General features: G+C 35.5%; 1 long non-coding RNA gene across 1 annotated transcript in view; it reads left to right on the top strand.

Annotated features, from left to right (window-relative positions):
- LOC134739560 (uncharacterized) overlaps positions 1–25,741 on the top strand; it is a 67,291-nt gene extending 41,550 nt beyond the window's left edge. Inside the window, exons 3-5 of the long non-coding RNA XR_010126335.1 lie at positions 11,496–11,524; positions 14,848–15,118; positions 25,565–25,741. This is a non-coding gene — a long non-coding RNA (uncharacterized LOC134739560). The remainder of the gene's footprint in view (positions 1–11,495; positions 11,525–14,847; positions 15,119–25,564) is intronic.
- The last annotated feature ends 1,476 nt before the right edge of the window (positions 25,742–27,217 follow it).

Raw genomic sequence — 27,217 nt, 5'->3', positions numbered from 1 at the left:
TTTTGTTTGTTTGTTTGTTTTGTTTTGTTTTCAAATTGAAGCTTTGTGGCAACTCTGTGAACAGCAAGTCTATCAGGGCCATTTTTCCAATAGCATGTGCTTACTATGTATCTGTGTATGTCATTTTGTTAATTTCTGCAATACTTCAAACTTTTGTATTATTATTATATTTGTTATGGTGATTTGCGATCAGTGGTTTTTGATGTTATTACTGTATTTGTTTTGGGGCAGCACAAACCACACCCATACAAGACAGCAAATTTAGTCAATAATTATGTATATTCTGACTGCTCCATCTACAGGATGCTCACTGATCTCTCTTTCTCTTCTTAAGCCTCCCTAATTCCTGAGACACAACAATATTGAAATTAGCCCAATTAATAACCTATAATGTCCTTTAAGTTTTCAAGTGAAAGAGTCACATGTATCTCATCTTAAATAAAAATCCAGTAATGATTAAGCTTAGTGAGAAGGATGTGTTGAAAGCTGAGATAGTTTGAAAGCAAGGCCTCTTGCACCATTTAGCCAAGTTGTGAATGCAAAGGGAAATTTCTTGAAGAAAATGTAAAATGCTACTCCAGTGAACACATCAGTGATAAGAAATATAAACAGCCTTATTGCTGATATGGAGAAAGTTTGAGTGGTCTGGATAGAAGATCAAACCAGCCACAAAATTCCCTTAAGCTATAGCCTAATCTAGAGCAAAGCCTGGTGAGAAAGCTACAGAAGAAAAGTTTGAAGCTAACAGAGATTGGTTCATGAGGTTTCAGGAATAAAGCCATCTCCAGAGCTTATAACTGCAAGGTGAAGCAGCAAGTGCTGATGTAGAAGCTCAGCAAGTTATCCAGAAAATCTAACTAAGAAAATTGATGAAAGTGGCCACACTAAACAGGTTTTCGATGAAGACGAAACAGCCTTATATTTGAAGTATTGGAAAAAGATGCCATCTCAGACTTTCATATCTATAGAGAAGTCAATGGCTTGCTTCAAAGCTTCAAAGGACAGCTTGAACTTGTTGGAGCTAATGCAGTTGGTGACTTCAAGTTCAAACCAAAGCTCATTGACTATTCCACAAATCTTGGGGCCCTTAAGAACTATGCTAAATCAATTCTGTCTGTGCTCCACAAATAGAATAAGAAAGCCTGGATGACAGCACATTCATTTACAGCATGGTTTACTGAATATTTTAAGCCCACTGTTGACATCTACTGCTCAGAAAAAAAAAAGGTCCTTTTTCAAAATATTACTGCTCATTGACAATGCACCTGGTCATCCAATTGCTCTGATGGGGATGTACAAAGATATTAATGTTGTTTTCATGCCTGTTAACATCCATCCTGCAGCCCATAGTTAGAGGAGCAATTTTGCCTTTCTAGTATTATTGAAGAAGTATGTTTTGTAAGGCTATGGCAGCCATGAATAGGGATTACTCTGGTGGGTCTGGGCAAAATACATTGAAACCCTCTGGAAAATATTCTAAATGCCATTCTAAATGCCATTAAGAACATTCATGATTCATGAAAGGAGATCAAAATACCAACAATAACAGGAGTTTGAACGATGTTGAGTCTAACCCTCAGGGATGACTTTGAAGGCTGTAAGACTACAGTGGAGGAAGTAAGTGTGATGTGTTAGAAATACTAAGAGTATAGCTGGGTGTGGTGGCTTACACCTGTAAAACCAGCACTTTGGGAGGCTGAGGTGGGTGGATTATGAGGTCAAGAGATCGAGAGCATGCTGGCCAACATGGTGAAACCCTGTCTCTACTAAAAATACAACAATCAGCTGGGCATGGTGGCACGTGCCTGTAGTCCCGACTACTCTAGAGGCTGAGGCAGGACAATCTCTTGAACCCAGGAGGTGGTTGCAGTAAGCCGAGATCGTGCCACTTCACTCCAGCCTGAGAGACAGAGTGAGACTCTGTCTACAAACAAACAAACAAACAAACAAACAAAACAAAACAAAAAGAAAGAGTAAAAACACTAGAAGTGGAGCCTGAAGATGTGACTCAATTGCTACAATCTTGGGACTAAACTTGAACAAATGAGGAGTTACGTCTTATGGATGAGCAAAGAGGGTGGTTTCTTGAGAAGAAATCTACTCTTGGTGAAGACATTATGAACAATGTTGAAATGACCACACAGGATTTAGAATATTATATACACTTAGTTGATAAGGAAGTGGCAGTGTTTGAGATGATATACTGCAATTTTAAAAGACGTTCTACCTTGGGTAAAATACTATCAAATAGTATTGCATGCTTCAGAGAAATCTCATGTGAAAGAAAGAGCCAATCCATGCAGCAAACTTCATTGTTCTTTCATTTACAAAAACACCACAGTCACCCCAACCTTCAACAACCACCTCCTTGCTCAGTCAGCAGCCATTAACATCAAGGCAAGACCCCCAAATAGCAGAAAGATCACAGCTCATTGAAGGTTCTGATGATTGTTAGTACTTTCTAGCAATAAAATACTTTAACTTAAGGTATACACATTGATATTTTAGACATAATGCTACTGCATGTTTAATAGTCTATAATATAGTATAATCATAACTTTTGTATGCACTGAGAAATGAAAAATTTTGTATGACTCAATTTACTGTAATATTAACCAAACCACTGAAATAAATATCTCCAAGTTATGTGCAATACCTCCACGTTATGCCTGCATCGCTGATAATTAGATTGTCTGCATTGTTTATTGATTTCCTAGTCCCTGGATAACTTGCCTGCTGCCCCCTACAGAAGATCCAAAATCTATTTCACACATTTCTCCCCATGGAATCCTTGAAGGGCTATACTTGATTGAGTGTCATTGGTAATAGTGTAAGCCAAGGAACTTGCTCTGGGAATATGTGTTCTGTGAACACAATATCATGTACTTGTGTTGTGCAGAGTTCCTGACTATTGTACAGTTTAGACAGAAAAATTTTAAAGGCTCATTTGTTTCTTTAATATTTTAAATCCCCTTCACAGTGAAATTCCATTCAATTGGAAGGCTCGGCACAGGAAGCAAAAAAGATTTCACAGTGACAATGAGTATTGGCTTTATGATGAGAAATGATATAATCCAATTACTACTATCAGTTCACGGCTCACTGGGACTATAAACTCTTATGTCTCCTTCCAATTGTCTATTTGGCTTATATGCCTTTCCTTTTATATCATTCCCCAACAGATTATTATGTCATAATCTTTAGCTACTTTTTGTGGATTATGTTTATAACATCTACAAGGCCCAGCTTCCAAGAATAATGTCGTATATCTCACAATGTATATTTGTAAAGGTACAATGCTAAAAGCATATGCTAACATATCAGAGAAAACTATGCATACTCACATAAACTGCAAGGACTAGCTTGCACTTCTCTTTGTATTTTTTCCTGCCTCAATTATTTATGGCCTGTTCAGCACATCTTTATTTCTACCATCTGCTTAGTATCCCAGTTACAGACAGAAATTATTTTAATTAGACTTGTCATAGGTGATTCACTAGTTGCTTGAAAAGTTGAAAAGTAATACCTAGGCTAGATTCTGCCGACTTTAACCCTCCATGACTGCTTATTTTTTTCTTGGCTTTTTAAAATAGAACATATTTCTCCATTAAAGATAAATGTGAGCCTGATTCCATTCTTGGCAATATAGTATTCTGTTGTTGGGGTTGGATTACAATCATTATGTTATAAATTCTGCAAGATGACTAATGCTAAATAGCTATTTCCTGCCAACAATTTAAAATAGTGGATATTGTATAGCTGAACACAAACTAAAGCATGAAGGTTTTTCTTCAAAGGATGTGCAAATTCACCATGAACTGCATCCAAATGTAAACCACAGGAGAGTTATAATCTGTTCTAAATGTATGTATACTACTTCTTATTTAAACTAATTAACATGGCAATACTTTAAAGTAAAAGTAGATATTTATGTTAGATAGATATCTATGAATTAACAATTATGTTAGTCAAATTTATATGGACCATAAAGAGTAAATGGTGTTAGAGAGTTTAAATTGGATAATGCTGTCAGTTGCAACATGACCTGTAAAAGACAGAAATATTTCAAACTCTAGTATTTCTTTCCTTCTTTTTTAAATTGAGATGAAATTCACATAATGTAAAGCCAACCCCTTTAAAGTATACATTCAATGGCATTTAATTCATACAAAATGTTGTGCAACCATCACTTCTTTCTAGCTTCGAAACATTTTTATCACCCACAAAGGAGACTCCATATACCTTAAAGCACAATATCCTACTTCTCTCTCATCAGTGTCTTGCAACTACTAATCTACTTTCTGTCCCTATAGATTTACCTTTTTGGGATATATCATAAAAATAATATTATGCTATATTTAACGTTTTGTATCTGTCTTCTTTCACTTAGCACAATGCTTTGGAGGTTCATTCACATCCACAATATAATATATGTATTAGTAACTCATTCTTGTTTTATAGCTGAATTATATTCTATTTTGTGAATATACCACATTTTGTTTATCCATTAATCTATCAATGGGCATTTGGATTGCTTCCAGCTTTTGGCTATTGTGCATAGTGCTGCCATGAATATTTGTGGGCAAATAATTATTTGAATACCTATTTTCAATTATTTTGAGTCCTACATACCTAGAATTGAAATTGCTAGGTCATATGGGAATTCTATGTTTAACTTTATTTTGTTACCCATGTTTTATAGATGTAGAGACTAAGTCTTAATTTCAGTATACACATTATACACAGTATTGTAATATACACAGTATTGTTCAAAAGTTTCAGCAAGATTATGTCTAAAGTCCACTCTAAATCTGAAATTCTATTATTCTAAAATTCAAGACGTTCCACAAGGTAGATTCCTCAAATACCTTTATTTTCACAGATGTGAAAGAAAACAACATCTCCAAGTCATCTAGCTATGCTGCACCTGCCCATTTCTTGTTGCTTTTTCTTATAACCTGGAGTAACTTAATATAAATCTATGCCTATTTATTTCTCTTAATCTCAACCCCAAAACTTGTGGTTAAATTTGTTGGTGGGACAAAGGAAACAGTTGAACAGGCTCAGACTATTCAAATGATAAGGGCTAAGAATAGAGAAGTCAATGGAAGACTAAAATGTAAACACTTCTTTCAAGACAGGAATTGTGATAAACTACACTTAAAGTTGTGAGTATTGAAAAGGGTGAGGATATAACATGTGTGGCCCAGAATTATGAATGAATGGAAAATGTGAAGGGACACAGTGCAGGCTCAACTCCAACAGCTGGCATAGTTTCTGTGTTTTTCTATTTTTCACTCAGGTTATTTTCCACACTAACTTGATTTTTGGGCCATCTCCCTGCTAAACACTTCACATTTCAGTTCCTCTCTGAGCCTTTAGCGGAGATTAAAGTAGCAGTTAAAGCTGGCTATGCCCAACAGTCAAGGCAAATTTTGTTTACAAGATGCTTCCTGTTACAGTGTTTGTATTATCTAAAAAAAAAAGGCAATAAAATCTATGAACTGGAAACCTTCTCTTGTTGTAAATGACTGTTTTAATCAGTATCTTCTGCTGAATAATCTTTCAAGGGCAGTCCAGTTTTGATATTAAGAAAGTTATCTGAAACCAGTCTCTAAGTATTTATTGAATTAACGATCAAACACCCAGAACACTGTTGGGCCCCCCAGTGGATACAAAAGTAGTATAAAAAGTCCCTGCTTGTGAGAACTTGACATCTATTTGTGGGGACAAATTAAGCCAATCTTTTTCAAAAGGGGAATTGATATGTATGGTTCTGGGTATGAATGTATTACGAGATCAAAGTTGGAGAAAACCTGGACCTAGTGTACTTTAATTTGGTGTCATGAAAGAAATAGAACTTGAATTGAGCCTCAAAGAATTTTGAAGATGTGAAATTATAGGAGAGATAAAAAAGAAACTGATAAAGACAACATGTATAACAGAGAAAGAGTTGACTGAGATTCATGCGAAGTAACAATTAGAAGTAACAATGGATGAAAATGTACAAAACACACTTAAGGCCTTGCAAGCTGAACACAGTGGCTTAACTCATTGAGGAAGTCATTGTAGCTTAATGAACTGAGAATGAAATGAGATTGATTTTGCATATACTCATGATAGATATAATTACAAAATTGTTTCCAGAGATAACCGGGAAGCCTGGAGATTACAACTTGCTGTAGTCGAGGGATAAAGAGATGAGATTCTAAATGAGGCAGTGGTAATGAAGTGGAATATAAAAGGAAGGAAAGATGTAGTTTACATTTAATATGAGTGATATTCATGGTAGCTTTTCCCTATTTTTCACCTCATCAACTGGTTGGTATTGGATATGAGTAAATTGAGAGGTTTTATGACCACCTTTGAAGTTGGAAAGTATTGTAGGTAATTCTGTTTTCCCTCATACCATGGTATCATATCCCCAACTCCTTACTGTTGCCATTTTGCTTTTGTTATCTGGAGATAGAGAGCCCACTTTTCACCAGGTAGACTGCTTATTAATGCTCATGCTGCCCTCAGTTCGTCTCTTGGCCCCACAGAGTTCTATAGGCCTACATTGCTGCCAACTTTTAGATGCTTTTAGTTACTTTTCAAAATCCAATAGTAACATGCAAAATTTTTCTCTGGTTTTGATGTAGAAAGAAGTCTTGAATTCTTTGGTATCATCATCATCTTTCTTCCTTAATCATATCTTTTTCTTTCTATCCAGAATCATCTCTCCTCCAGTTCAGTATCTCCTTCAAATCTTCCCACCCAGTCTGCCAAAGATCTTTCCCTGAAGTCAGCCCCACTCCTAACTACCTCTGCATGTTTTTGTACTATAGTTTTATAACAGTGTTGGTGATTTTCTAAAAGGTCTCTGTTCTTAGAATACTCATATACACTTGCCTTTTTCTTTAAGAACTTAAAATATCTCTTTGAGGGAAGGCTGGTGTGCAAATGTCAAGTGCTTTCTTATGTAGTAATTTGAGACTAAATGAGAAGAAAAAAAAACCTCTAGCAATATTGAACATCATTTAGAAAAAAATCATGTTTAACTAGATCAAGCAATTTCAGGTTTCTTTCTTTCTTTTTTTTTTTTTTTGAGAGCTTTTCTCCTCATATTAAACTATTCTGATAAACTCTGGCAATGAGAAGAAAAGGAAGATGTTAAAAGCTACAGCCAATAGGAGCTCCTCATTTTGGAAATAATTTTTGCTTTCAAGAATCAATACCAAAAATGTTCTTGTGAAAACTCTATGATTTAGCTGTCACAAAAAAACTGTATTTTCTCCATTTTGAACTCTGCAGATTTTTTTCAATGCTGTTCTGCTTGAGAGCTTGATAGTCTAATAAAGTTGTCATATACAATCTGAGTGTACAACTCCAGTAACACTGATTTTGTAGAAAAGCACTCTGAGAACATAGACATTACTTAAATTAATATAGAGTACTGTAAGAAATTATGTCTTTTTATTAGACATTTAAATAATATATATTTTGAAGTTCAAAGTTCATATCTATAAGAGTATCAGTACTTTCTTCAAGTTGTAATAACAGTGAAATAAGTATAGAATCTCAGCTTTCAGACTCATTAAATTGAGACATTAAAAATAAACTTTTAACAAATGAATTTCAGTGTAATCTTGTGAGGCATCAATAGTTAGAGTAATGCCATATGAGAATCTTCATTACTTTAAGAAAAATTTGCAGAACAAGTAAAGAAGCCTTCAAAGTCTTTAGACAATTGGGTATCAATACTATCATGCCAAACAGAAATGAATAAAGGCTTAATCTAAATTATTTGTGGCAATATTACTGCTATTAGGACTTAGGGGTATCCCTAGCCCCTTTTCCTATTGTGGAGCCTCACCTATTTTCTTCCAGCTAGACAATTCACACACATTCTTTTCTCTGCAGGACATATTTTTTTAGCTTGACTCCTCATCTTGCATTCTGTTTAATGCTACTTCTTCCTCAGAGAAGCCCTCACTCAATCTCCAGATTAATTATTATTTGTCAATAGCTCTGTGCTCTGTAGACTGTTAAATCTATAAGGACTAAAAGGAAGTCAGCTTTTGAGCTCCATAGCTGGCACAGAGTACATTTTCCATAAATACGTGTTGAGTGAATATTTAACACATAACCAGCATATTGTTATTGTCATCATTTTTCAGTTTCATTTTGTCCCTAGAATTATTTATGAATGGAAGTTTATAGAGATAAATGCCAGAGTTTTTCAACTTTCTTTAAGAATAGGGATCTTTTAGCATTTGGCAGCAGAAATAGTCAGAAGTAGGCAGAAGGGGGTGTACATTTCCCCTAATTAACTTACTATACATAACTTTTATTGGCACAGTAAAATCTGTTGTATTTTAAAAAACCACTCAAAGATAGAATAATGAATAACAATATGATTGGATTAATGTTGGTGGACTAATTTGTTTTATCATCACTTAAAGGACAATTTGTTTCTAGATGTTCTAGAATTGTGATGTTCACATTTGCCCCCTTTGCTACTTAAATCCAGTTTGTTTTCTAAATTTTCTGATCATTTTAATTTGGTTTAGTATATTTTACCATATGACAAGCCTAAATATTTCCTTTTCCAACACATACCTACTTTTCTCATTAGAATATGAGACCAGTCAAGTTCTGAGTCTATGACTATTTTGCTTACCAGGGCCCACCATGAGCCTTAAACGAAGTAGAGGCTCAATAATTGTAGAAATGGTAGTATATATTTCATGCAAAGCATAGGAAATAGACTAGAAAAAAAGAAACTTTCTGGGAAAACTCTTCAACTTTGCAGATGAGGCCATTTAGATCAGTCATCAGGAAGACACACTTGCAGGAGGCGAGGCCAAGGATCTGGTAAAGTGATTGTATCATTGAAGAAATGGCATTAGGTTACTCTGCAACCTAAGCCAAAACTTAAAAGAGTTTACCTCGTAAGGTTTCAGAAATCTCAGCATGGGCTCAATGTAGAGCAGACTATTCATTCATTCTATCGCTCAGCAACTCTTTATCAACCATCTATCATTAGATGCAGTTCTAGTTTGGGGTTACAACTGATCGTTATTGCTGTTACAAATATAAATTGATTATATATTTCATGCACAAATTACTAAATACTACAAATGTAGTCAGAGCAACCCACATACCTTCCAAAAATTGTACTGTATCCATGTTGTTCTGGGTTTCATTGCTCCTTTGGCCTGACACTGCCATGTTCTGTCAAAGAAGATAGGAGAACACTACCTTGTGGATTGAAGGCTTTATCTTACTTAGTTTCCTTTTCCCGGAGCCAAATACAAGCCTTGGCACACAAAAGGAGCTCAGTAAATGTGACTTTATAAGCAATGAAATTTTCTAGTCCAGCTCAGTTAATCAATTCTCTGTGTAACCTTGAGGAAATCATGTTTCTCTCTAGTCTAAGTTTCTTTATCTAATAGGTAGAATATATGTCTACTTTATAGTTTTTTTCTCTTTTTGAGGAATAAATAATTGTGGAAATGGTTTGGTACAAAACTTGGAGCATAGTAATTACACAGAAACTATCCACTAATATTTTATTAGAAATAATATTAACACTTTCATAATTACTAAGTTTCCATATCAAAGATTTATTTTAAAGATAAAATTAAATTGTGAATGTGATTTCTAAAACAAATTCTAAAAAGCAATTGATTATTCTGAAGCAGGTGACTCATAAATCACACTTTGAAAACCCTAACTTTAAGACATGTTATCGAAACTCTGAGGGATACCACTCAATTGAATTCTTTCCATGGAGTCTAAAACACCACTGGGTAGTAAGTGAAGCAATTGAATGGATTCATTAATTCTGTCAGATGACTAGGGAACCATGTGGTGCCTGCCACCTATGATTGACACAGCAGCAAATACAATCCACCACAATGACGGCCCTGCAGTAGTTTCCCAGCTAGAGTAGACTGTCTTATTTCAACTTTTGTAGAATAAGAAATTTAATCTCACATTTTATCAATACATTTTTTTAATGCAAAGAAAAAAATATAGGTGGGCCAGAAATAGCAGTTGGTACATTTTATCATTCTTAAAGAGAGAAGAAATAACATTGGCTACGTAGTATTTATAAGTATTTTAGACACTTTATGTATAATTTTATCAGGATGGAGGCTGATTCAGTTATAACTTAATAAAATATAAAAAATAGTAATAACTACCTTTTATGCAGTATATAATGTGCCAAGAACACTATATATTATTTAAATTGTATTATATTATTTAATAATTTGTATAATATTATTTAGTATATAGTAGTATTATCTATTTTGTACCAAAAATTAAAATTAAGAACCAGAAAAAAATTAAAAATCCCCAATGTCAAATATTTGGTTACTAAATGGTAGATATGATACAAAAAATAAAAGCAAGTATCAGTGACATTCAAATCTCAGATTTTTACTATAGCCCTGCATTGGCCCGAAGGAATAGTGATGTTTAAATATATGTTACTAAAAGACTGTTTATAAGTAATCATTGAGTAATCATTAGGGATTTTTTTCTGTTTAAAAAACATGATTTCTAAAATCTTGAGATATATTAAAACTGCAAAAGTGGCTATATAATCAACATGTACATTCTTGAATTTGTGAATTGACTGATTTGTCAGATTTATCATTTTTTTCTGTGTATTTCATTCAAACTTTCTAACAAGATCAAACTCATGAAAACAACATGACAGTTCTGACAGGCATCTGTTTACTTCTCAGTTTGTTTCCTTGTTCTGATTCACTGGTCTGAAGAATTCTGGATTTAAGTAGCAAAGGGGGCAAATGTGAACAGCACACTAAACTTCTCATCTTATTAGAACTCTTATCGTTACATAACCTCGGTTGCATTTTCAGGATGTAAATGAAATTATTCCAGAATCACTCCCTTTTAAAACTCATTATGGGGGAGAATGAATGTTACTGCATGTTGAACACACCCAAGGGTAGACGAGCAATCAATGAGTTATCATCAGCCCACAATATTACCTAATTCATTAGGCCAATGAAATAAAATAGAGAAAAAACAAAAATAGCTGATAGAACAAAGAGAGCAACATAAATTATGAAAAATTACATATAAATAACAAATCCTGAATTTTATCAATACACAGGCTCCTGACAGGTAAATTCATTTTTCTCTCATCACTACTTTACGTATTCTCAGCAGAGTTATACACTTTGATTAAAAGAGTAAAAATAAAAAGATTTTAATATTAAATGTTTTTGACAGCTTTTAAGTGGAAAAATTACATCAATATAGATTGGTATCATGGAATTTTATATAAAAATTGTGGTGGGATGTCCTGGAATTAGAGGCCACTCTCTATCTCCTGCATTTTTGTAACTAAGTGGATTCCATGTTGTGAAAGCTGATGCTTAGAAAGAGTAAAGATTCAATTATTCATACTCTGCTGTACTTACAGAATTTAAAACCTGGATGAACTCTTGGAAACTCCTCTTTTATTACCCCTTTAGGTATAGAGAAGAAAACTGAGGTCCTGAAGGTAAAATGACTTGTTTGAATTAATTGACGCAATACTTGTTAAACTGGAGCCTTCTCGTTCCTATGCTAGCATTTTCCAAAGAGTGACCCAAAGAAATTTTGTTATACCAGATTCTTTAAGGAAATACAAAGATACGCCAATTCATGACTCTCATTTGAAGTAACCATTCACTATATATATAAACTGTATAGATTATTTTAATAGGTAAGATGTTCCCATGGAGTAAATGTAAAAACACTTAACAATAGGCCTCGCGCAGTGGCTCACGCCTGTAATCCCAGCACTTTGGGAGGCCAAAGCAGGCGGATCACAGGTCAGGAGTTTGAGACCAGCCTGGCAAACATGGTGAAACCCCGTCTCTACTAAAAATACAAAAATTAGCTGGGCATGATGCCAGGCGCCTGTTATTGCAGCTATTTGGGAGGCCAAGGCAGGAGAATTGCTTGAACCTGGGAGGCGGAGGTTGTGCTGAGCTGAGATGGTGCCACTGGACTCCAGCCTGGGCAACAGAGTGAGACTCCATCTTAAAAAAACAAAACCAAAAACAAACAAACAAACAAAAAACCACTTAACAATAAAAATCTCTCTTCTACCATAAACTTAATTTGCTTAATTACCTAGATCCCCTCCATGCTCAACTATAGATACTATTGTTGCTAATGTCTTAGGTATTTTCCTAGAGTGCCTTTATATCAAAGCAAATATAAATATATATTTTGTTTTACCACTCTTACACAAACAGTGGGTAGTGATTAAAATGTCGTGCACTCTTACTTTTTTCACTAAACTATAACTTTTGAATTATATAATAACTATAACTTTTGCTTTTTTTGCTATGTCTGATAGATTGTTACCTACTAATACACAGAGAGCTTCCTCTTTGTTTTATACAGATATGTACGTAACTTTTGCTAGCATGCATGAACTGAGCATTTATGTTATCTCCAACTTTTTGCTAATGCATATGGTTGACCATAAAAACCACTGTACAGTTCATCATTAGGTACTTACATGGATATATCTAGAAAAAATTCTAGAAGTAGGATATCTGGGTTAAATGTATATGCATTTGCACTTTTGTAATCTATAGAGGTTATACTGATAATGTATGAGAGTAGCCTGTTTCTCCACAGGTACATAATTGACACATATTAGGATTTTCTAATCATATTGTTTCTAAAAAAGGATATTTAGGCACTGTTTTAATAGGCCTTTTTCTTATTAGAATTGAGGTTAACTAGCTTATCATATGTTTAAGAGCCATTTTTCTCTTTCACTGTGAACTTTCTAGTCAAAATTAAAATTTATTTTTCATTGCTACTAACCATCTTGTTATACATTTGTAATTCTTATGTATTAGAGAGAATAGCACTTTGTATTTGACAGAAATTGGGAATATTGTCTTGTCCTCAGTTTATCATTATGCTTTGAGTCTGCCTATAAATTTTTGTTAATGCAAACTTTTAAAAAACGTGCTGTTTCTCTCTCTCTCTCTCTCTCTACATATATATACACACAAACACATATATATGTATATGCTGCTGGACTTACAAAAATCATTAGAAAGGATTTCCTGATTAGATTAAATCTTTGACTCATTTTTAATTTACCTCATTGTAAGGTGTCAGATTTATATTAATCCTATTTTTTTGCTCAGATGTCTGTCCGTTTGTCAGAGTATGATATAATAAATAACATATTTTCCTACTGAGCTGAGATGCCATGTTAATCATTTAATACATTCTTATATGTGATTGGGCCTATTTATGATTTTTATTTTCTTCTAATGTCCTCCCTGAAAGCTTATGTCTTCACACTGTACTTATCTAATTATTAGAAATTTATAATGTTTTATTGCATGAAACAATTAGGATGCATACATTATTTTTCAAAAATTTCTCTAATTTTCTTAGTTGGTTTTTCACATAAAATTTAGAATTAGTTTGTTTAGTAAAATAAATAAACAGCCAGCTAGTGTTTGGTATTTTCATGGGTATCATATTAAATTTATGAATTACCTAAAAAATAATTATGATCTATTTTAATATGTCTTTCTTTTCAAGAATATATTATGTCTTGCTTTTTTTCAAGACTTCTTTTGTTTTAGTGAGAATTCTTCATGTTGTACACACTCCTAAATATGTCATTAATATTTTAAGTTGGAAATTTCTTGCAGTATATTGTATGTGGAAATTATTAATTTATATACAGTAATTTTACGTAACAAAGTCTTATAACATCATTTTATTTTGGGATTAGTGTTTTAGCTGATTCTCTTGGGACTTCCAGGCATACAATTGTGTCATATTCACATGTAAATCAACTTACTTTTTTTCCTACAAAGTTTTTCTCTTTTGAGTTGACTAGTATTAGATACAATATTTAATAACAGCAATGAGAGGAGGCATTTGTCATTCATTTTTTACGTTAATAGAAATGCCTTTAATATTTTCCCATAAAACATGATGGCGGCTTTGGGCCTGAGAATACTCTATTTTATAAAGTAAAAGATTTTTTATATATATATATATATATTTATATTAATTTTTTATTTTTTATCCAAAATTTTGCTGAATTTTTAGTTTCTATAGAGATCATGTATTTTTTATAAATATTAATATTTTATATTATATTAATAGTGATAACTAATATTAAAACATTCTTAAGTTCCTGAAAAAAAACTTATCCAATTATGAGGGCTGTCATTTTAATAAGCTGTGTATTAATATTACATTAAGAACTTTCCTATACCAAATATAAAAGTGCTCTATGATTTTTTTTTGGTAAAGTTATAGTCAGGTTTTTTATCAAGATTATACTCATTTGTACAGAATTTGGAAAAATTTATCCTTTAGGATAATTTAATTGTCTTTTAAGTAAGCCTTCAGTTGACACAAAAACCTCAATTTACTATTATAGCACATCTATTTTGTTTTCTACTTAATAAACTATAATTTAATTGGCAATCAGAGTGGTTCCTCTTTTTTATTAACATCTAAGCCAGTTTTGGACACCAGGAAATTATCTTTCCAAGTGGCATTATGGGAATATTAAAAGAACTCATCCATTTTTAACACACATTTTAAGTTAACTCCTAAAGAGGGTAATGGGAGAAATACATGCATCCACTTAATATTTACCGTGGTAGATAAGAAAGGAAGAGGGGGTTCAATAATTCAATGATGACTTAAAGGAAAATGGCTCTAAACTCTGTAACTGAAAACAGAGTAGATATTTCTGTTAAGTTGTTTAATTAATCAGTGAGTTGTAAAGTTAATTCATCATTCAAATAATCAGAGTTGTTTTTTTTTTTTTTTTTCAAGTTTTATGGCCCCTACATTTTGAGAACCCAGCTGCATCTGAGAACCAAACTTCTTGGAAATTCTAAAGGGCATGCCATTGGCAGCCTAGCTACTTTAACAGAGCATTTCAATCAGCTTTTCTCCACGGTTTGGCCAAATAATTAGTATGTTTCCTGGCAACACACTGAGAAAGAAAACTGGTATAGAATCTTCCTAACAATGGACCAAGATGAAAGAAGAAGCCAATCATATTCATTTCTCAACCTTCAGTCTTCTTGCATATGGGGGAAAGGTGTGTCCTCAATTTCAAATATGTTTGAAGATTTAACTATCACATGCTTAGAAATTTTAATTTTTCGATTGATACTTTGTTTTACTCAGGAATGATCAGAAAAGTTTGAAACTGCACGATTACAATTCACAAAAAGAGGAAAAACCAGTTGTAATTAGTAAATTTAACCAGAAGTTGAGCTTCATGATATTTAAAGGGATGGTGGGTTTTATGATTACTCCTCATAGATTCTGTCTGTTCAAGTTTTTAATTACTAGATCTGACATTTTGCATGAGTTTGTTCATTTGATAGGATCTGGACATTTAAAAATAAAACTAAAAAAAATTGTTCGATATACAAAGATACAAAACCAACTTCTAAGTTTGCCTTTTGGGTTTTCCGGATAGTCCTTTAAAGCAATTTATTTTCAACGTTTCTCTAGACATCAATCTTCAAACTATTCAAGTAATGGACAATGCTGTTTAACAATGTGTTTTGGCTCTGATACTAGCTTGATTTCTTGGGTGTAGTGTGGCAAATACTGATTTGAGTGCTATAAGAGATTATTTTAAAAGTGTACTGTATATACTTTTAACTTCCTCAGATAAAAATCTTTACCAGGAAAGATATAGCAGTAACTGTAGACTTTATAGGATGCTCATAAATTGGTATACATTTTTAGTTATTTCTCTATATAAGCATACTTTGGTAATGATGAATAAAAATTTCTGTTCTCTGTTATTTTGTGGGGCTGTGGCTGACAATGAATGAGAAAGCACATCTAACCCGTCATGTATTTTGGCAAGGAAAGTATTCACCGTTGGAGTCAGGAGCAGGCCACTGAGAAAAAAATCAATCCCTTTATTTTTTGGGTAGTATAACTCAGCTGGTATGGCCATAATGTCCAAGCACTTAGATTTGAGCAGGAAACTGACACCAATGAAAATGCTATTGTTACAATGCATAGCAAAACCTATATTGAAAATATTGTTGATGGATATTTAGATGAAGCTGTTTCCTGACTCATTCCATTTTTTAAAAATCAATAGCTCTGTTGTATCCAACAGAGGAGTTAGCAGGAAGGATAGGATTATAGATGAAAGTTTTAAATATTTCAAAACAGTGAGGCAAGTGAAACTCTCATACATGTTAGCAGGAGTGTAACTAGCTCTACTTCCTTGTAAAGCACTCTCACATTCACTTATCATCATTTCAATGGACATATTCCTTGACTCAGAAAATGTACTTCTTAAAACATACACTGTAGGTGCAATCACACATATTCATGAAGAAATAAGCTTAAAAACATTCATCGCGGCTGGGCGCGGTGGCTCACGACTGTAATCCCAGCGCTTCGGGAAGCTGCGGCGGGCAGATCATGAGGTCGAGAGATCAAGACCATCCTGGCCAACATGGTGAAAACCCGTCTCAACTAAAAATACAAAAATTAGCTGGGCGTGGTGGTTTCCTGTAGTCCCAGCTACTCTGGAGGCTGAGGCAGGAGAATTGCTTCAACCCGGGAGGCGGAGATTGCAGTGAGCCGAGATCGCGCCACTCTACTCCAGCCTGGCGACAGAGGGAGACTCCATCTCAAAAAAAAACAAAAAACAAAACAAAACAAAACAAAACAAACAAGCAAAAAAAAATTAGCTGGGTGTGGTGGCATGTGCCATAGTCCCAGCTACTCAAGAGGCTGAGGCAGGAGAATCACTTGAATCCAGGAGGTGGAGGTTGCAGTGAACGGAGATCCTGCCACTGCACTCCAGCCTGGCAACACAGATAAACTCTGTCACAAAAACAACACCACCACCACCAAAAAAAAAAAAAAAAAAAAAAAAAAAAAAAAAAATTCCATCGCAGGATTTTTATTATAGCAAAATTTGAGAAAATCCCAAATGTCATTAGGAGAACATAGGTTGAATAAATTATAGTAATTCATAAAAGAGAATACTATCTTGTGCTCACTGAGGAAAAAAGGGACTACTCACTACAAACTGATATTCGACAAACTTTAAGCTATTTTGTTAAGTGAAAATAAGAGCGATAAATATGAATATATGCCTATATAGTATAATAGAATAGTACAGCCTATCTCTACAAGGAATCCCAAAAAGCTGCTAGCAGACCTCTGATCAGAGTAATTCAGAGACTGGAAAACTGGGAAGAAAGGGAGGGACTGGAAGGAAGAAACACAGCTGAAGGGACTTCTATGCTTTAAACTCTGTTTGATTGGTGAGAACTGACATGTCAATCCTCTGAATAAACACTCAGAGAAAAGAGCCTTTAGTCAGTCACCTAATTTTTGTTGAACATCTGTCTTATATAGACATATATTTAATCTGATTCCCTTGTCTTTTCAGGAGAATTATAAAAATCTCCCTGAAGTACAGATTCTTTCAGCTACCTTTCTTATTAAGAAGGACAAGAAAAAATAGTCAAAAAACTGTTGTTCTCCAACAGTGTTCTTTATTTATATTCACTGAAATCTTGCTGGACGATCACCTCAATTTGACAGAAAACACTTTGGTATCTGATGTGGTGCTTGCAGGCTGACAGAACTTGAGAAGGAGAGAACTGCTTCACCGTCACCTCTGATGCTGAACACATTCTGAAGGTTCAATGTGACAATTGAGGTTGATACTCTCTGATTATTCTTTTGTCTTCTCAGGTTGATATGGAGCCCATAGTGATATTCAAAGACAATCAGCTTCTCAAGGGTGATGTAAACAAACACTAGAATTACTACGATAAGGCAATTATTCTAACTTCATTGAATTTACCACTAGAACCACTATTGGATCCTTTGATATGATCTGATGTGGGAAAGCCTGTCGTTTATCAAAAGCTGTTTCTGTTATTTTTGTTGTTGCTGTTGTTTTAATCCAAGATGTCTAACTAGAGACATTGGATGCCAGTTGTCTACAGAGAGAAGAACCAAAATTACAGGTGAATAATCATGGTCTGGGTGAAATACTGAAGGAACAGTGCCAGAACCTATCCGAGAATGCATGGGAAGAATCTGGGGTGCAGAAGAAGAAGGAAGCAAGAGTTTAGCAGTGATTGACCCCTGTGGAACTCACAGTCCAGTAGAAAGGGCAGGTGAGGGTGTATTTTGCTCTCCTTCAGGAGACTGCTGACTGCCAAACTATTTGATAGCACCTCTTTCTTTGCTAGCCCAAGTATTGTTGTGGGTGGCAATTTGGGAAATTCTTGAGGGCAGAATGATGGGTGGCCAGCTGGCATACGTTCACTCACTTGCCCCCAACACCTGAGCTGAGGTAGAGGGCACCATACTGGTTGTGCATCAATTGTGTGCCTCTATCCTGCCCAGGAATTCTCAGTCCTTATGTCTTTGCACCACTATATCTTCCACTAATATTTCCCAGAATTATTTCAGACTGTGACAACTGCAAAGGGCTGGTGGGACCCTGGGGTGCTGCATGTTCCTAGAGTTCAACCCTCAGCATAGGCTGCCTTTAGGTGAAGCATGCAGCATAGCAAAGCACCCTCTGGGACAAAGGAAACCAAATTGTGCACTCTCTTCTGCCAGAGATCTCCCCACTTGTGAGAAAAAGGTAAATGCATCCCTCCCAGCAGAGACATGGGTACAGTTCTGGGCTCTACAGGAATAGAGTATGGTTCTACACCAACAGAAAGGTGGCACCAGTGCCCAGGAGCAGACATGAATAGGGGAACTTCTACCTACACCTGACCCACTGCTGCAGATATGGCCATAGCTGTTCCCACTGGGGTTTGGGATGGATGCACCTAGGAAAACATGTCAAGGTTATGGTGGGCGGTGGCTGCACCCTATTGGCAGTGTGCACACCAGCCAGTACTTGCATGAAGGGTGAGGCAGGAAGTGGGACAGAGTGGCAGACACCCCAAAAAGGTCCCACTAGCCCTCTAGCAATGGATTCTAAGCAAAATGAAAATTGTGAAATGACAGATAAAAAATGTAAAATATGAATTGTAAGGAAGCTCAATGAGATCCAAAGGAAAGTTGAAAACCAACACAAAGAAATTAAGAAAAAAAGCAAATCAGGATATGAATGAAAAATTTACTAAAGAGATAGATTTAAAAATAAAAGCAGAACTAGACATGAAAAATTTATTGAAGGAATTACAAAACATAGTCAAAAGCTTTAACAATAGGCAGACCAGACCAAACAGAAGAGTGTCAGAGCTTAGACAGGCCTTTTGAATTAACCCAGCCAGAAATAACTAAAAAAGAATTCTAAGAAATGAACAAAGCTTCGAAGAAATATGGAATTATGTAAAGTGACCAAACCTACTAGTTATAGGTATTCCTGAGGGAGAAGAAAAAAAAAGTAACAAGCTTAGAAAACCTATTTGAGGGACTGATTCTGAAGTACTTCTCTGGTCTTGCTACAGAGTTACATATTCAGACACAAGAAGCTCAAGGAACACCGGGGAGATACTTTGCAAGATGAACCTCATCAAGGAATAGTCATCAGACTACCTAAAGTCAGTATGAAGGAAAAAGCTCTAAAAGCAGCAAAAGAGAAGCATCTAATAACTTATAAATGAAATCTTATCAGATTAACAGTGCACTTCATAGCAGAAAACTTATAAGCCAGGATCCTATTTTGTCCTCTAAAAAGAAAACAAACAAACAAACAAAAAACCTTCCAGTCAATAACTTTGTAGCTTGACAAACCAAGCTTTATATTTGTAGAAATAAAGTATTTCTCAGACAAGCAAATGCTGAGGGAATTCATCTCCCCTGGCCTGGTTCTACAAGAAATGCTCAAAGGAGTTCTAAACATGGAAATGAAAGGATGATACTTCCTGTCCTAAAAGCGCATTAAAAGTATAAAACTCACAGATCGTATAAAGCAATTACACAATTGAGACTAAAAAGCAGTTTATTTGCCACACACAGCTGCCTGTATCACTGACCCAAACTTTTAAGTGCTATCTGCTTCAATTTCCAGACAAATAGACTGTTTGTACATTCAGTACCTTACCCATTTGGCATTCCCTTCATTTTCTCCGTAGATCCAAAATAAGCCTTTTCAGTGACTTGCTTTCTGTTGATTTCCATCCCATTTCTTTGATCTGTATCTGTAAGCTTTTCTAAATCTAGGAATTGGCTAAATATAACACATGACGGACTGAGTTGAACACCAGAATTCAGGATGAGATGCTCAGATTTACTAAATAAGTTCTGGCCTACTTATGTGCGCTATGACTCCAACAACAGTTTAATTTTCAAAGACTTCACTATATTGTTTTGATTTGCCTGGTTCGTGTGGTACTACTGGTGCTCCCACTGGTCCCTGCTGATGCTGTCTACAGAGGCAGAAAGGTGGCCTCTGTGTGGCCACTTACTTGGTGTATTCTGAAGGAAGAAAGGAGTCCCCGGACCGTGGTATAAAAAAACTTCCCTGTTAGATGCTTGTTGTGACAGTTCAATCTCTGTCTGTTGGGGATGGATAGTGGCTCCCCAACTGCTTGTTGTGATGTGATCTTCTGCTGTGTTTTGTTTTTTTTTTCTTTTTTTGAGGCAGAATCTCACTCTGTCACTCAGGCTGGAGTGCAGTGGCACAGTCTCGGCTCCCTGCAACCTCTACTTCCCAGGTTCAAGTGATTCTCCTGCCTCAGCCTCCCGAGTAGCTGGGACTACAGGTGTGTGCCACCATGCCTGGCTGATTTTTTGTATTTTTAGTAGAGACGGTTTTTTACCATGTTAGCCAGGATGGTCTCAATCTCTTGACCTTGTGATCCTCCTGCCTCGGCCTCCCAAAGTGCTGGGATTACAGGCGTGAGCAACTGTGACTGGCCTCTGCTCTATTTTTTATTTCTAATTTCAGTTTGAGGTTTCTCTCCTGAGAGTGGATATAAAGTATAACCTCGACAGGGCTTTAGGAAGATTGTTTTGTATGTTTAGAGTGTGCCCTTCATGGGATACCTCTATCCTGGAGAACAGTCTAATACCTAAGTGTCAACCTGTGACTAGGTGTCCCTCTCAAAGAAAACTTGTTTATTCTGGAAGACCCTTTCGTGGCTTTTGCCTGACCTGTGTCCAGTTTATTTCTACCCATATAGTCACTCTCTAACAGAGCCCTAACTTGGAAAGTAGTTAGGTTCAGGTGTGTTGGTCAGATAAAACACAGAGGAAGCAAGACAACAAAACACATAAGATAACAGAAGCAGTTTTATTACTGACAGTTCCCAGAGAGAAGTTGGGTGGCATACCTTGCAGGTCCAGCAGGAAGGGGGGCTGCTTTCTGGGACATGCACTCTCAACAAGCAGGTGGGGAGCAAGTTAAAGAGAGAGAGGTCTGTTGGATCAAGCCTTTATTGGGGTTCCAAGCATTACCCAAGCAGGCTTTCCTCAGGGAATTTTAATTGGGTTTTGAGCGAGTAGGTATGAGATCCTTGGAGACACACTGTGACTGAGAGGTGATCCCTGAGGCACATCTGCACAGTCCACACAGGATATGGAAGTGAGTGAGACAAATCAAGTAAGTCTGATCTAACTGTCTCATAGGAAACTGATCACCAGGATGTGGTTGTATAAGGTAGATATCTGGATTGTCAATACTGAGGAACTGGGAGAAGGCAAAGACCTGGAAACTGTCAAGGGTGACTAAGTCCTGCTTTTGGTATGAGAAAATTAAACCTATATTCAAAATGGATCCTGAGGCAACATAAAACTATAATAATTCACTACATCTCCCTGCAGGTTTCTCTCTCCTCCCCTGTGATCTCATCAGCTTCTCCAGCATCTCTAGGTCCAGTAGGGAATTCACAGGACTAGTAAGGAAAGAGAGTATTCACTCTGACTACTTATTGTTAGTGGAGCTCCCAATCAATTTCCCTTGCTAAATATGCAGGGGCTAACATGGTGTTTTATGTACAGTTCCCATTTTGCCTGAGAGAGAGAAATGGGCCTACCTGGAATGCCTTTTGTTTCTAGTTTGAGTGTTGGAAAATCTCGGACCCAGAGACCATTTTCTGCAATGCTTGGATCCCAAATCAGTTTGCATTCTGCCTACCACCCTTTGGAGTTCTTTTGTTTCCTTCTCCCCTACTTCTGGGGTTTTTAGTTGTACATAGCACTTACAATTAGGGGAAAATGTGTCTATGCCTTCTTGTTCTGTAACTGAGGTTTCAATAAATGTTAGGCCACACAGTAAGTTTTATGATATCCCTCTATAGATGCTCCTTAGAGTCCTCTCCTGGAATATAAATGCACAGCATGCTAAAAATAAACTTCCAATGATATTTGATATTATAATGTTATTGACATTCTTTGTTTATAGAGAACCGTATTCTAGAAACTTTTAGAAAATTCAAGGGTTTAGCCTTGTAAGGTAAGTACAGGTAAATGTGGAACAGCCTTTCTGGTTACCCTCAAGAGAACAGCTACTGGGTTTCCTAATTCCCGTAAGTTAAGATATACCTATTTGCCTAAACCTGAGATCATTTCCTGATAATAGTATTTGTCTGAATACTTAAATCACTGTAGTCAAGTTGTATATAGACTATTTAGATTGTTGATTATACTTAATCTTTTATCTTTTAATCCTTCAGAATCATAAATGATTTCTTTTTATGTTTTTAGACAGTGTTGCTCTGTTGCCCAGGCTGGAGTGCAATGGCGCAATCTCGGCTCACTGCAACCTGGGAGGCTCACTGCCTCCCAGGTTTAAACTATTCTCCTGCCTCAGCCTCCTGAGTAGCTGGGATTACAGGCACCCTCCACCATACCTGGCTAATTTTTGTATTTTTAGGAGAGATTGGGTTGGCCAGTCTGGTCTTGAACTCCTGACCTCAAGTGATCCGCCCACCTCAGCCTCCAAAAGTGCTGGGATTACAGGCATAAGCCACTGTGACCAGCCAGAATCATAAATTATTTCTTAATATTTAATCCAAGTTCCTAATCTCTTAATGAAAAGAAAGTTTTCCTGTCTAGACATTCTTTTCCTATCAAGTAGAAGTCAATGAAGTAGGTAGTGAATTAACTACCAAAAATGTCACTTTTATCATGAGTCCTGTTCAGACCTCTAAATGCTAAAGAAACAAAATTAATATAAAAGAGACTGAAGCTATGCTTTGTTTCAAAATGTTTATCTACAAAGCAGCTGAAAGTGTTTTATTATTTTACAAATGAGCCAGGAGTTTCTCTCATAGTCAGCTTTTCATCCTGTCATTTTTGTCTACATCAAACAGAAGGTGCTAGTATTGTTTTATATAACATACTGGAAAGCTCAAGATGAATGTGATAGTCAGAGAGATTCAGAGAAGCTGACATAGTTTCCAAAAGAAGAAACTATAAAGAGGCTGGCTTCTATGTGGAGTCATTGCAATAAAGAATGATACTGGGTGTGATAATAAAAGAAACATTGCAAACATGCCAAGAGAATTTTAATATTCTATTTTGCACCTGAAACTAGAATATTATAAAATTGGATTTAGGAAAAGGCAACATTAGAATACAAAAGTAAGCATTTAAAATGGTTTAAATCTATTTTGGCATATTTTATCTTATTATCCTCATAATCAAATAACTTAATTTCTACATATTCTGTATTTTCCTTTTACTTCTCTATTTCTAGACAGCTTTAACCTGCTATGTTCCATCATCATGGGTCATTCTGTTTACACATTTAGCTCAGAAGAACTCAGGAAAGGGAAAGCGAATTCATATTTAATGATCACCTACTATGTACCAGCAACTGGGTTCGCTGATATTTCCTCTCCTCCTCCTCCTCCTCCTTCTTCTCCTTCCTACTCCTCCTCCTCCTCCACCTCTTCTTCTTCTTCTTCTTCTTCTTCTTCTTCTCAAGACAACAAAAAGGAACCTCAAAGATGTCAAATAATTACTCATTGACTTCACAACCAAAAGTGGAGAAATTCAGATGAAAATCTAATTGTCTAGTTCAAAGACCATGCTTTCTTCTTTAAACTATACTGTTTCCATATTTCACCCCAATCACATAATTAACTAATTTATTGATCCTCAAAATTATTTTTAGTCCCTATTAACTGTGAAATGATAAGTATCGTAGAATTTCCTTGCTTATAAGTGGTATGTATTTGGTGATGTCTGAGATTAGTACATAATTGTTTGCCATTTAGTTACTATTTTAACAAACATTCATTAAACAACTTCTAAATCACATACATCATGTTAGAGATATAATGAGAAATACATTTTAATCCCATCACAACAGATTTCATTATGTAATATCAAAGAATTTATCAACAAACAATGCTATTATTCAAGCAGAGCTCTAAGAAATTTTATGTGAGCACTGAGAAAAAATTATTTTGAGGCATGCAAATATCATGAAGAAAGTAACATTCGGGTTAAGTTTTGAAAGATGAGTATGCATAGAATATAGCGAAAGGGTGATTCAAGTAGATAGGAAAATACAAGCAAAGGCCCTAAAAATTAAATTACGTGATGTAATTCAGACATAGCCGGTTTTTTTTTTTTTTTTTTTTTTTTTTTCCTTCTTCTTCTTCTCCTGGGGCCAGGGAACCATAGGAGAAAGTGAAAGAAGAAAGACTGGAGAGATAAGTTGTGGCCACATTATAAAGGGCTTTGCATGTCTAATGAACTGTGATGACTTTAGAGGGAGTCTTTGGAGGATTTTAAGCAGAGAACTATCATAATTTTATGGGTAGCTTCCTACTTTTATACATAGTGGCTCTTATTCTAGGTATTATGATGTTTGTGTCATCACATTGCAATGCTTTTATGCTAACAATCAGTTAGCAAATATTTTCCTTTAAAAAATAAATTAGTAATTCTATAAGACTATCACTTTAAGTGTTTCTCACTCATACACTCAGACATGCTTTCTAATGTAGGAGAAAAAGAGATTATAGTTATCTAGGTGTTGTACATGACCAGCAGTGTATTTTATCAAAACAACATTTATTATTTGGGATCCTAGACAATGTGTCTCATATGTACATGATTGAAATATTACTGTAGGAAAGAGAAAATATAAAAATCACTCCAGTAGAATAGTGAAGGTATAAAATAGCAAATCAGATGAGAACAATGATTTTCATTACTAAACATGATTTCTTGTCCTCTAAGCTTAGTTGTACCTTATTGTGAGGTCTTCTTTTTCATCCAAGGCAGCAAGAGTAGCCAGTTTTCCAGGGCAGGGAACAGAGTTGTCAAGTCCTTGGCTCTTGCCACTGCCCTAGAAAGTACCATCTAACACTAGTATCTCGGATATGATTGGCAGTCACTCAGACCCACAGACTGTCCAGTCTGTATCTGCAGATTTCTCTTGAACACCTTATACAGCCTGTAACCAGAATATTTATAAATTTTTCTTGTTTTGTCTTTAGCATGGGACAATTGTCTCTACTATCAGTAGGTAACGTTTCTGGACCTCAGACATTGGTCAGTTCCCCAATTGACCACTCTAGGTGAAGAGTCTGTATCACCCTCTATGCTGTCTCCATTACAGATAAATAGGGGATCTTGGACCCATATCAATGAATTAATGGTGTGAAAGTTGTCACTTGGAGCTGCCTAAAGTGATCCTAGACAAGATAAATGAAAATCTTTTACTGCACCCAGACAATGTGGAACACATTTTACCACCCTTACCCAGCACTCTACTGAATAAAACTACTTTTTACATAACAAGGAGGTCCTTTTTCCTTTTAATTTTCAATTCCACAGGCTACTCTGTCTGTCATGGACTGCATCCTTTTTACAGTGAAGAGAATGAACCATTGTGGTAATTGAAGAGGAATTTCCCTGTGTTTTTAAATCCATGTATATTGGATTAGCATTTTTATAAGTAAATAGATAGTAATTCGCAGGTAAACTTTGGAGAGAAGCTGCAAGGTTCACCGAATACGTTACAAAAATCCGTTCTTCTGATACAGTGATTGGCTAGTTATGCCACATTGATCTCTGGAAAGTTTTTCAAGAGAAATGTAGACCTTATTTATATTAGTGATATTTTACTGATGCTGTCAAAATAATGGCATTCATTTTGGAGTGATAAGGTAGAATAAGCTTTTAAAGGATAAGCCCCTTTTTACCTTGATAAATAGAATTAGGTCATGGAGGGTTGGATTTGAGAGGAACCACAGTGATAATAATATCAGGCAGTCTTAAAACTCATAGGAGTAGATACTGAGAGAGAAAGTGGTGAAATGGTTGGGAATATGAACCAGGAAACCAGACTATAAAACTAGTTGGATTTTAATCCATACTAAAATCCATGTAACACTGAGCAAATGACAATCACTGTGTATCTCAATTTCTTTTATTTAAAATGGGGATGATCAGTTAACAGTGGCTGACCAATGAAGTAGTTTTAGGGTTGCAAAATAAAACATAGGATACCAAGTTACATTTGAATTTCAGAAAAACAAGTAGTATTTTGTAATGTATACATGCCCAAAATGGCGTGGGACATACCTGTAATTAAAAAAAAAAAGAAAATGTTGCTGCGCATGGTGGCTCACTCCAGTAATTCCAGAACTTTGGGAGGCCAAGGTAGGTGGATCGCTTGAACCCAGAAGTCCGAGACCAACCTGGGGCAACATGGTGAAACCCTGTCTCTATGAAAAATACAAGAATTAGCCACCCCTGTAATTCCAGCTACTCATGAGGCTGAGGCTGAGGAATCACTTGAGCTTGGGAGGTTGAGGCTGTGGTGAGCCATGATTGTGCCACTGTACTCCAGCTTAGATGAGAGAGTGAGACCCTGTGTCAAAAATTAATTAATTAATAAGCTGTCTATCTGAAAATCAAGTGTTACTAGGCATCCACTACTTTTATTTGCTAAATCTGGCAGTTTATAAGGATTAAGTGACGCAAGGCATACAAAGTCCTTAAGGAAAATTCCTAGAGATGCAGCAATGGTGGGTTCAGGAAAAGCTATTCATATATTTTTTGAATAATACAAAAAATATTTATCTACTAAGATCAAAAAATGGTAATAATCTGAATTCATGACTTTCATAAGGCCACATTACTATTTTATTGCTTCTCTGATAAATTATCTTCAACATTGATTAAAATAGGGAAGAAATATCTATATATCCAGTCAGTACCTTTTCTTAATTAGTAGATCTGTATGAACCCAGAAAAGAACAGGTTT

This window comes from Pongo pygmaeus, chromosome 4, assembly GCF_028885625.2.
Source record: "Pongo pygmaeus isolate AG05252 chromosome 4, NHGRI_mPonPyg2-v2.0_pri, whole genome shotgun sequence".
NCBI classification, from domain to species: Eukaryota; Metazoa; Chordata; class Mammalia; order Primates; family Hominidae; genus Pongo; species Pongo pygmaeus.
This window is presented reverse-complemented; position numbering and strand designations above follow the sequence as displayed.